Here is a 12,686-nt window from a genome sequence, read left to right on the forward strand (position 1 = left end):
GGTTGTCACAGAGAAAATGACTTTCCCAGTTTGGTTCTATGGGATGGTGTAAAGTCTTAATGGGACACATAAGGACCATTAGAATCTCTTATATGGAATGCTGAAGTAATAAAAAAATTCTCAAAAGGCCAACACAACAGTCCCAAAGATTAGAGAGAAAAAAACGTTATGACAAGAAGTTGATGGTGACTTTTAACTCCCTGATACTCCCCTTGTCATGCACTTTGTTGCACAACATCAGGATGGTTTACCCGGCATATTTGCTTATTGCTCAAATTAAGTCATGCTCCAAACTGACATATTGTTTCAATGCAGTAATGTGCAGGCAACCACCAAATATGGCTGGCAGACTTTCAACTATGCTTTGGAGATGGAGCAAATGATGGTTTGGCTCCCCTTAGACAGACAGTTTTCAACAATGAATCAAACAAGCTTAAATTGGACAAATTAGGAAGAGTGTGATCAGCTTAAGTTCATGGCTTGTCTTTGGCATGCGGCTCTGGTAAGAGACCAAAGAGAAGCACTTTTACTTCTTCTTCTGTTTTTTTAATGGCTTACTGCTGCCCTCTGTCAAGAAATAAGGGTTACTGCAGCAAGACATGAAAAACAGACACAGTAGCAAATGTTCCAAACCCTTTAAAAGGGAATAAAACGATAACAATAAAGTGTCCATCAGATAATTCCTGGTATACCGTTTCAGCCGTGACAGTCATTCCCTCTTTTGTCAGCCTGCGAGCCGGCTTCCAGGAATGCAACTGCATGCGCAGCACTTCTGCGTCCCAATGTGTATTTCATTTGGGTTTCTGTCTCAAACACACATGTGGCTCAAATATGTGGCCCAGTCCTCCAACAGAAACAGACTGCGATCCAGCGAGGTCCAAATGTGCAAGTCACTGGAACATGCCATGCTAACACTCAACAAAGTCAGACAGGGCCACGTGTTCAAAAATTCAGGGTACATTCTTCAGAAGCTCTGTCACAGCCCTCTGCAGATAAGTCGACAATGAATCAGAGGGTGTCTGACAAAAATAACTGCCTAATTAACAAAAAAGGAAATGTTTAACAGAGATTCAAAGCGACGCAAACATAAACGTCTGTTACCAAAGCAAATTGAGTCAAAAGAGTCACTAAAACCTCACAACAAAACTGAAACTATTGCTTGAATAACAGAAAGCCAAAGCCTAAACCACACTGTCAATGAGCCGCACATGAGGACCATGTTACACTGCTCTGCACATACCACCAAGAGGATAAAGATTTTGAATTATTTGAATTATTATTATTTGAATTGAAATAAAGTGGAAGAATTTTACATCCTGAACACCCCCCACCCCCATTTGCCGATTAATATACATTCATTATATAAATGTGTCTGAGGCTCTTCTGTAATGGTTTTGTCCAGAGGGAGCCCTATTAGAAGGGAGTGGCATCCCACAGAGCAGGGTGTAGCGTGACTTTATGGGGATTCAACCAAATACTCTTCACTAAATACACAACAGACTGTAAAATCAGACCTATTTGGTATGCTGTGTTTCCATATGTGTGTGTTGTTGCTGTTGTTGTTATTTATGAGTGTCCAGGCACTGTTTTTTCTTTTCTTTTTTTTTATCACTTTAGACTATAGAGAACAGAATGGCTGTGTAGACTTTCTCTATACACCGATATGAATATATGTTGGTATGTGTGTGATATACACCCCACCCCAGAAAGCACTTATGTTTGTTTTATCTTTACCTTGTTTATAGCTGGCGAAATGAGAAAATCGAACTCAATCAAAGATAACACATCTTCCAAAGGCAGATAAAAGTAAGACTTACAACCCCCCCCCCCCCCCCCCAAAAAAAAAAAAAAAAATCTGTGATAACTTCAATAAACTATGTAATCAACAGTAAAAGACTGAATCCACAAACACTGTGTGGGATTTAAGACAGCAAACATTCACCCTGCAGAAGGAACATTGAACAAGACACTGGAAGCAGACAATATCGGGTGGTTGTACTGTGGTCGACCTCGGATTTAGTTTTGGATGAAAAGCACACACAGAAATTCTCAAAAGACTATTTTCAAAAAATAAAAACGACTATAACTGCAATGATTGACGTTTACATATTCAGCCTAAAGCCCAGGGGAATCGCTTATTTGTTATGTCCGCCTATATTTTCACATTATCTACCATTCAAGGCTGAATTGTCTACCATGGCTGGTCTGAATTCTGCTTTGCATGGAATTTCACTTTAAGGAACTGTAATCCATAAAAATGTGATAGAGGCCCACAGGAGAGTTTAGAAACCAAGCCCAGCCATATAATTTACAACTTGGACACACTTTTTTGAAAAAGCTCTTTAGAGTGTCTGCTCTCATGACAGAACATATACAAGGATTTAAATGTACTCAGTATGTTCTTGCTATGAACTAAATAACAGGTCATACCGATTAGCTACAGTATTGAAACCACTTGCCTAATATGCTGTACAGTAGGTCCCCATCTTTCGGCAAACACAACTCTGACCCGTCAGACTATGGGCATAGGAGGTTTGAGGGTGTCTTGTAGCCCTGGCATTGGGATGTTGGCAGTGGATTGTTTGGGTCGTGTGGGTTTCAGGTTATGGCCTCCATGGATGAGTCTTGTTCTGGTGCATCCCATGGATGCTGAGGGAAATGTTAATCTAGGGTGTTTTTGAAGGCTGAGTCAACATCTGAGACTCTCCAAAAGCCATATAGAAGCCTGTTGTAGGGTTATTTTGTGGGTGGGTGTTTAGGGGATAGGGGCAGGGTGAATTTCATGGAAATGCAAATATTTCGCAATGAAACACTGCATGGTCACAAGTAGATCAATAGCACTGGTCTTCGGTATGCTATTTTTTGTTGTTTTAATGTTGTGGCTGATCAATGTATAAAATATAAACATTAAGAATAGTTAAAGTAAGACTACTGAACAGAAGGCTGTGCCACACCGTTAAAAGTGCTAGTTGCTTGTTCTTTTCTGCTTCACTCCTATGATTTTTTTTTCCTTCAGAAAGCTTTTTACTCTAGCTTCATATTCCAGATGAGTTTGCAAGTTCTGGCATTATCATTGCCATATACTTTATTTTGTTTCCAGGTTACATTCAGGGAAAACTTTGTTTTTTTGGAAAAACAAAGGACAGAGAAGCATGAAGAGAGCCAGTGTGTGTGTGTGTGTGTGTGTGTGTGTGTGTGTGTGTGTGTGTGTGTGTGTGCGTGCGTGCGTGCGTGCGTGTGTGTGTGTTTGTGTGTGTGTGTGTGAGAGAGAGAGAGAGAATTATGCTTCCAAGGTATAGCAGGCTGCTTGCCAGATGTACTCCCAGCAGCTGCATAACAGATACAATGAAATTTTAGATCATTCTATAAATACCACTTACAGCTGCTTTAAGTTAAAGTCAGATGATTATTAAAAATGCTACAGATGAACTGTTTGTTAACAGATTTTGAGGAACAGTGCCCCTTTTCTCTGAAAAAACAAAAGCTACAAACAACAACAAACAGCCACATGGTAACAAAACTTGGGAAACGACACCTCTTCCTTTTTAACGTGCAAAAACTGAAGTTATTTCCTCTGTTTCTGTCCTTCAGCTTGGTAAAACAAATGGTTTGTGACAAAAAAGGAGTCATCATAAATAGGGAGCTGCTATGTTATTCATGTTTTTATTTTAAAGGTTTAACTTATTTTTTAAGTCTCAAACTGTGCTTGAACTGACACTTGATCAATAATGGAGGTAATGTAAAAATGAGCAAAATATTTATTTAAAATCTCTTTGTTAGAGATTAAATCATCATTTTATTTGAGCTGAACCATGAATGAGGCATCGCTCTGTCAAATCCAATCTTTCTAACATAACTTTCAGATCTTCAGAAGACAAGATGCCACCCATCCAGATGACAAGCAGCGGAGGTCTCTGCTCGGCTTTGCTCGGGGAGATGAAAAGTAGCTGCACAGTTATGTATGTATGTTGAGCTCAAGAAAAGAACTCATAATGAAGTTAATAGGAAAATGTCTTTTATACACATGTAAATAGAGTGTTGAAGGAATACTGGAACACAAAGCAAGTCTGAGTTAATGGATTTTAAAGGGATTATGAAGTGTTTTGCCTGGTTGCTTCATGGGGTCATGAGTCTCCTTTTTGTTGCATCAGCTTTACAAGGACTACATGGAGGTCATGGACATGGGAAAAGATGCCAAGTCAACCAGTCTTTGGGTTGAACACACTTTTAAAAAACAAAACACATCGTAATATGTAAAGAACAGAACAGATGGATCATCAGTGATTTCTGAAATGATATTGGCTAAATTACATATAGTGTTTCTACATCTGAAGAGGCTGCACCTCATGAGAGGCACATTATGACTGAAAATGCATTCATGTGGTTAACCACGTCCTGCTGCTGGTCATAACCAGCAGGACAGCAACTCACTTGACCTGAGTTGTGAGCTTATGAGCAAGTGCACAATCTTGCTTGACTGCGAGGTCACTCATATTAGATGCATAAGACATATAGTACTGTGTAAAAGTCTTCAACCACCATTGGTTTCCTTTTCTTTTGTTTGAAAAATGGGAAATGGGTGCAGTGATTTATTGATAGAGGCAAACGAACATGGATTCAGCTTATATAATATGACATGAAAAGATGTCCCTCTTTTCATATCATTAGTTCCAACTATATGTATTTTAATTTTGTGCAGTATACTGGGATATTTATAATTAGAGTTATTTGTATTTACTAGAGCAATTTTTTATATTTTGTAATATTGTAATATGTTGTAATATTTAAATTTGTGAAGTTGGTGACTGGTTTTATTATCTTGAAGCAACTGTGACCACATAATTTCCTCTGGGATTATTAAATCAATTATTAATCTGATTCTGATTATAAGGCTAAAATTAAAGTTTTTATTATTCTAACAAGCTTTAATTTTTTGCAAATTTGTCAGGAAGGCATATAAGCCACCTAGTGTTTGAATGAGATTCTCTAACGTTTTGTTTGGGTCTAACTGTGTCACTGCCTTTTTTCAAGTTGGATCCCAAAATGCTGTGTTTGTGCAACTCCTGTATACAGAAGGTCAATGACAGGCAAGGGCTTTGAAAATGTAATTAGAATCCATAAAGTACATTGCAGCAAAAAGAATCTCTCACTTTAATATCATTTAATCATTCAGAATAACACTGGACCAAGACAGCTGAGCCTGTTTTGATTATTTTGTTACTAGACCATCTGTGAATGCTTGAGCTGCCTACAGGCTTGATTCAAGTCTCGTATTTCACCCTAACCTGACAGAGCTGACAGCAAGCTCTGGGGACTTGCATACCCCAAATGCCACTGTTTTGGCAGGGACTAGCTACAGGTAGAAATACATGGGAATACAAATAAAAATTGCTTCAGGCTATGCTTCAGGAGAAAATGGCAAATGTCTATATTGTCTACATCCATTTCATACAGATCCATATGCATATATGTGTGTGTATATATATATATATATATATATATATATATATATATATATATATATATATATATATATATATATATATATATATATATGCGCACACACACAGCAGTACAAAATTATGGTTTTCATTAGTGGCAGACATGTTAACTGTCAAGGCCAAAATTCCACAGAAAAGCCACCCAGTTGATTGTGGTGATGTGGCTGGCTGTGCGAGGGGTGTGACTAATTTACCCATAAAGTGACACGTCTTCCTCGCAAGCTGTGAAGCTCAAAATATTCCGATGACTCTGTCCTTGTGTCACTAAAGTCTGCATTTATCCTCATGTTACTTTTACTCTTCATCTGCTCGATATGGATGCTTGGGTGCTCGTTCAGGAGGCTCTCAACTTCAAAACATGACACGAATACATAAATAAAACATCAGTGCCAATTTTTCACTCGCTAAGATGAAAACGATGACTTTCCAAAAAAAAAATAAAAAATTCAACCATCATCTTATACTCTAGCATTACTGACAGTGTGCTGAAGCCTGTGTCTGTGTGAATGTGCTAAAATTCTGTGGGTTTCCAGCTCAGTAAAAGCTAAGCTTCATGCAATTTGATTGATATTGGCGAGCAGTGCACTGAAAACCCTCAAACGGCTGTGTGCAGACTGTTACCTTAGCCTCACTCTCCACAGCTGTTTCCTGCCCCAAACTGCTGAAACAGTGGTTTAGCAGAACCAAAGGTGGGCCAACACAAATCAAGGGCTCTCTGCCACATGTGCGCACACACACAACAATGTGAGCATACCATCCCCACCTACCCGTAGACTGCTACTGGTCACCTTGCAGCACTTCCTTTTTGAGTTGGGTCATTTCCTCTTTCTTTTCTGCACAGGAATGATTTGGGCTTGGCTGAGGTTATAACTCAGGAGGGAAGAGGAGCAAACAAGGTCATGACTTCCTCCCTTTAATCATCTTCAGCCCATCACTCACTTACACATATGCACCCACCCACAACATACCTAGAAAGACATGCTGAAAGGTTTTTGTTCCCTTTTTAAAAAAACATTTACCTCAAGAATATGTGCACCAGTACTAACTCTGAAAGCCACATTTAACTCTCATGTTGCATACTTGTTTAAATTCACATCTGGGGAAAACAGGGCCTTGTGAAACTGCGGGGCTCATATAATTCTAAATAGAGGATCATGGCAGTTTAAAAGGCTGAACAACGGGTTTGTGACTGAATGTTGTCGGTTTAGCCTGGCAGTAGGAAAAATTCTTGAGTCATGGCAATGTACCCGTTGGCATTTACCCTTTAGCGAGGAACTTACCTGATCAGGGATGGGTGAGAGCGTATAATAGGATAAAGTTTCACTGAGTTCCCAGATGTGCAGTCATTCACTGGCAGGAATGTAAATTTCTTTTTCCATGATGAAAATGCATAAATGAAACTTATTTATTTAGTGAAATGAAAAGAGTTTGCATGCAGAATCCAAGGGAAACAAGCGCAGACATTACATTTTGTGTCTTGCTCACTAAATATTTTCCCCTCCATCTCCGATGATGAATCAAAATAACTCTAAATGGACTCTGTTTAAACACAATCCCAGAATGCAGACTGCTAAGATTGGGCGGGGTGGGGGGGGATTCTTGAGAAACACTAGAGAACACTTCAAAGTAGTCCCAAATGAGCATACTCATAACTGGTTTGCTCCCCAAGTGTGCTCAGTGGAATCATAGCAAGAGTAAAGAAATGAGACAAATTGTTTGTGACAATTAGGCTGATGCCAGATACTGCCAGCTATGGCCTGCACAATCACTTGTCCCCATCAGCCAACTCTGTTTATCAGTAATTGCAATTTGGAACGAACTCTGAGGCGATTAGGTCCAGGGAGTGGTCAGGCAGAGAGCTTGCCCAGCCCTAAACAACAGGGCAGTGTTTGGGTAGAGTCTGCACGAGGTCCCACTGAGAGAAAGAGCAGCAGGGTAAGAGAAAGTGTGAAAGGAAGGAAGGAAGGAAGCAAAGAAGGAAGGAAGGAAGGAAGGAAGGAAGGAAGGAAGGAAGGAAGGAAGGAAGGAAGGAAGGACAGAGGGAAGCAAAGGAAATGGCAAATATGCAGCATTGACCCCTACTTTCCTAAAACCTATCTGATCTTAACTCATCCTGTCTGATAAGAAAGGATAATTTTATCAGACTTTCTAACCTTCAGTGTTCTACAGAGTGCTTTGCAACGTGTTTCTCTTTGATCCATTCACAGTTTTCATGTAATTCTTCATTCACAAATGTGCATATGTGTTTGCATACAGCGAAGAGTTTTCAACCAGCACAAATACGCTCCCGTGGAGTCCTCCAAAATTCCAAATGCAAATTGCATGATGCCAAAATAATGTAAACTGTGATTGGTCGACTAGTGGGCCAAACCAGGAAAGGAAGTGACAGCAGAGTTTACTGGGAATGGGAGAAGTGTGAAAAAAACCCCATCAAAAATAAATATATACAGCATGAACATTGGCTGCAGTGGATACTTCATTGTTTCTAATGTAAGGTTTCTCTTCTTTTCTTTAAATTTGACAACAAATGGCTGGCTAACAGGCCAACGACAGCACGGGTATGAGTCTGTGTCCCACAGACCGACTGTACCACATCTTTTTTGACACTGACCCCATTTGACAACTGGCAGTCCATAGCTGCTCATGGACTGCCAGCATGGTACCACCGCTGAACCACAGTTACTCCTATAACGGAACTTATGGTTGAGCAGAGAGAGCACGTTTGCAGTCTGCTGGCTGGATGCCCCTTCTACCTGCTCTGAGCTCTGTTGTCAGATGAACTGATTGAATAAAGTCATTCTAAAAGGTGATTTAAAAATCGAACTTATTTCCCTGTAATACCTTAAGTAAGTTGAGTAATTACAGAGTTAAAGATTGCACAATTTAATTTGAGCACAAGTGCCTTTAGAGCCTCAGAGTTTTAAGCAAAAAAACAAAACAAATAAAACTTGTTACCAGTAGTGTCACACTGTTGGGCAAACTGCTAGTAAACTTATACGTCAGGGGTGTCAAACTCCAATCCTCGAGAGCTACTGTCCTTCAGCTTTTAGATGCATCTTGTTCCGACAAACCTGAATCAAATGAATGGTTTGTTATCAGGCTCTTCCCAAACTTGATGGCATGCTGAAGAGGTAATCCAACCATTTGATTCAGCTGTCTTGGAGTAGGGATGCATCTAAAAGCTGCAGGACAGTAGCTCCCAAGGACTGGAGTTGGACACCTCTGTTACACAAGAACCAGAGCTTAAGCAGACTGGGTTCAAACAGTAGTGTTTATGTGTTATTCAGAGCTCAGGTCTTTGATACTGTTTGGTGAAACTCCGATCTAACGGAAAAAAGCAATGAAACAACAACAACAGGAAAAAAAAAACTACGAGAAGAAATTAAACAGCAATAAACTGAAAATTTTAAAGAGCCATGTGCAATCAACATACCATACTGCAGGACCATCTAAAACAGTCTCCCTCTCTCTCTGTCACACACACACACACACACACACACACACACACACACACACACACACACACACACACACACACACAGTTTTTCTTTTCAGCCCATCTTTCAAGTCATTTTCTTTCTTTGAAGCAGAGAGCATTAAAGGAACATGACTGTCATCTAGTGGACGTTTGCAGTAACTACAAATGGAGTGTTTGAGGTTCATAATTATTTTCGTCGCACTTGCATAATGATGTATCAGTGCATTAGCACAGCAGATGGTGCAAAACCAGCTGGATACTAGATTTCACCATCACACTCTCTGGCTCTTTAATGATTCTCAAACCTGTTTTCTTTCTCTCTTCTCACTCTGTTTTTTCCCTTTATGAATTTAACACATGCACATGAACACATAAATAAAAAAGTAATAATGATTGCAGCCCTAACTGCAGTGTTGTTAATCACTAACATATAAATATGAATGATAAATCTTATGTGACAGTTCTAGTTTTTGACTCAGTATATTAACTTCAGAGTTTTTGCAACACACCATCCCTGTGCTCGGGTGGCATGGGAAACTTAATAGGTAATCATCAATAGATGGATAAATGGAACACCTGAAAAATCACAGGGGAAGAAAAAAACACTACAGTGTTGTTCCAGATTATGTCTTTCAGCTTACTCCAGAGAAAACAAAACAAAGCAAAAACAAAACAAAATATGCTATTTATGTTGTTTCACTTCATTTTTTATTATTACTGAAACATTTCCTGAGGATGTAGTTCACATTAGTGTGGGAAGGGATTTGAGTCAGAATATCCACTGTCAAGTGGGAAACACTGGGGTTACTTAAGGCCTTTTGATGGCCTTCCTGCCCTTGATATACAGTAAGCTCAAAGGATGTCTGTGACTCAAAATGTGGATAGTTTCCTGCAGTGCTTCTCTAAACTGTGTGCCTACAGCATACAGTGGAATAGGAACAGTATGTCAATCGAGCAACTAGAGCTCAGTCCGCTGACATTAATTGAAGTTTTGCACTTAGGATGATGCACTAGATGAAGCAGTCAAGCTTCAGTAGGTAACTGTATTTCATACTTTATTTTCTTTCTTTCTTTTTTTTTCAAATACATGAAGTTCTACCATGATTTGGACATGTGGTTCAGAATGTGTACCAGTATAAAGTAGGTCTTACAAATAAGTCTTACAAAAGGGACCTTTTGAACTCTCTTAGGCAAAATTTCTTCAGAGTCTTCAGGAATAGTTCTTCATTCTTCCTGAAGGACATCCAAAGCAAATCTTTGGATGTTTGCTGCCTTCTGTTCCATTTTCTGTTAAGATGATCTCACACTGATTCAGTCGCATTGAGATTCTTGCTCTGGAGAATCCAGTCTTGACCGGTAGTGTTGTCTATTCAGGTATGTTTTTCTGCATTGACAGTGTGTTTGGGATCATTGTCATGCAGAAACATTAAGCTGTTGCCAATTAGACACTTTCCAGATGGTAGGGCATGGTGGATCAAAATCTGACAATATTTTTTTCTGTGTTCATAATTCCATCAATTTGGCTCAAATGTACCCCAAAACCATTAGAGAAACTCCAGTGTGTTACAGATGGCTGTAGACACACAGTGTTGGAGGTCTCTCACGGCCTCCTCGGCACACATTGACCAAAAATTACAAATTTGGATATATCCCTCTATCAGACATGTTGCCACTGATTTTGAGTCCAGTTCTTGTGTAATCTGGCATGTTTCCCTTTCTTAAGAATGGCTTCTTGACAGCCAACCTTCCACTGAGACCATTTCTGATGAGGCTTCAGTGAACAGTAGATGGATCAACTGAAGGGCCAGATGCATCTCTTAGTTCTCGTGTCAGGTTTTTGCTGGATTTATTTCCTGTTTTTTAAGGACGTGACTTACATACACTCTTCATTTGCTGTAGCTGTTATGCTTGCCCAGTATGTGCTCTTTTCTGTCAAATTGTTTCATCTTTTTTTAGTATGTTCGAAAAAACAAACTGTATTTTTGCGACAAACTGCTATTAACAAAAACCTAAAGATGCAATTTAAAATAGCTTTTTTTTTTTTTTTCTATCTTTTATGTCATCATCCCTTAGTTCATTTTCTACGCTTAAATGAATCCTAGGTCAGAGTTAAGTGGGTTAACAAACAAATAAAAACACATTCCTCAAAGTTCCTGAATGAAAAAAGCAGCCAATATAAAAAAAACAACAACAAAAAAACCACACTGGAATAGCTTCAGAAACACTGGAGAACTGATTTTCAGGGCCACCTTAAAAATGATAAGAAGGTCTGGCTCCCTGGAAACAAAATTAAAGAAATCGGTGGATCAAGACAGTAATGTATACAGTATTATGCAGTAAGCCGGTGTGTGATTTGCAATAAACGATTTGTCTTGATGCCACAGATTGGCATCCATAATTCACTACTCACAGCACAACAAACAGAGAGCAAATCAAAACCAGAATTGGTAGTGAGTTGCATCAGGTAATTTCAGATAGTTTCAGCAATTCCAATAAAAAATACAATATTAATGTGGAAATTGAATCTGAATTATTTCATGTGATCCATAAAGCTGGTCCCCTTAATTCATGGAAAACTCATTCAAAAATAATAAGATTTTTCCTTTTTTGTCCTTTGTTACCTATGTACACACACACGCACACACACACACACAATTAAACAATTCGAAGCTCGCGCTAAAGCAAAATTGTGAACTTTCAATGTTCTCACCTAAAAATCAATTTAAAGTCAAGTTATGCTTCAGCAACAAAGCAAAGAAAAACAAACAAGAGGAAGACATCAGCACAGAATTGGAAAGTCAAATAAATCCCCCCTATCACTTTTAAACAGAGGGAACCAGTGAATCATGCCAGTGCCAAACAAGAGCTTGTTTTTGTTCCTATAATAAGATATTTACCTTTTAAAAGTCACCACTTGGCAGCAACATTGTTTCGAAATTGCCAAAGCAAGAACAAACCTAAAGAATGGTGCTTTTAGTTCAGTCCACCAGCTTACAGAACACGTACAATTGTCATTGATTTTAATGTAAGCAGTGTGGAACAGGACACTGGGACAGCTGTTTTGCTTATAGCGCAGTACATGTATGTGTGTATGCTGCCTCACAACTGTGTAAGTTTCAGCTCAGTATTTTGCACCCTTACTCCATACTTTGCCATTGTGCCAGCACATGTTGTTCATCTTTTCTTCCACTTAGCTTCATTAATGTGTAATCTGCTGTCTAATTTTATCCAGCAACAAATGCAACAAAGCTGAATAAACCAATCCAAATATTCAAACATGGACTTCTGCATATAACTTTATATTTTCTTTTTATATTTTTCACCTGTACTGTGTATCTTCCACCAAGTATTTTTTTGTATTTTTCCATTTGTGTCCTCTAGCCTTTGCCCTCCCCAGCCACCCCCCCTCCCTCACACTTACTGCTCTTTCCTGTCTGCAGGCTGCCAGGCACAGATAAGGTGTCTTGGCAAGGAGTTGGAATGCTGTCCTTCGCCTCACTGAATGGGAATCCAAGAACCTGTGTTCACACTGTGTCGCTGGAACAATAGGACAGGGCAGAGGGATAACATTTGGGATAAAAAAGAAAGAAAAAAAATAGCAGACAAGAAAAACAAGTGAGGGACCATGGCAGCTTTGCTTGGCCTGAGCAAGGTCGCAAGCTGCGCCAGTTCAAAGTGGAGATTTTTATATTTCATTTAATTTCTTT

The 12,686-nt window shown here is 39.2% G+C and overlaps 1 protein-coding gene across 1 annotated transcript in view; it reads right to left on the minus strand.

Moving 5' to 3' along the window:
- Nucleotides 1-12,686, minus strand: part of smtla (somatolactin alpha) — a 64,493-nt gene that overhangs the window by 34,563 nt on the left and 17,244 nt on the right. Inside the window, exon 6 of the transcript XR_003274411.1 lies at nucleotides 12,401-12,516. The gene's annotated coding sequence lies outside the window, so the exon portion shown is untranslated. The remainder of the gene's footprint in view (nucleotides 1-12,400; nucleotides 12,517-12,686) is intronic.

This window comes from Astatotilapia calliptera, chromosome 14 (genome assembly GCF_900246225.1).
Source record: "Astatotilapia calliptera chromosome 14, fAstCal1.2, whole genome shotgun sequence".
Taxonomy (NCBI): Eukaryota; Metazoa; Chordata; class Actinopteri; order Cichliformes; family Cichlidae; genus Astatotilapia; species Astatotilapia calliptera.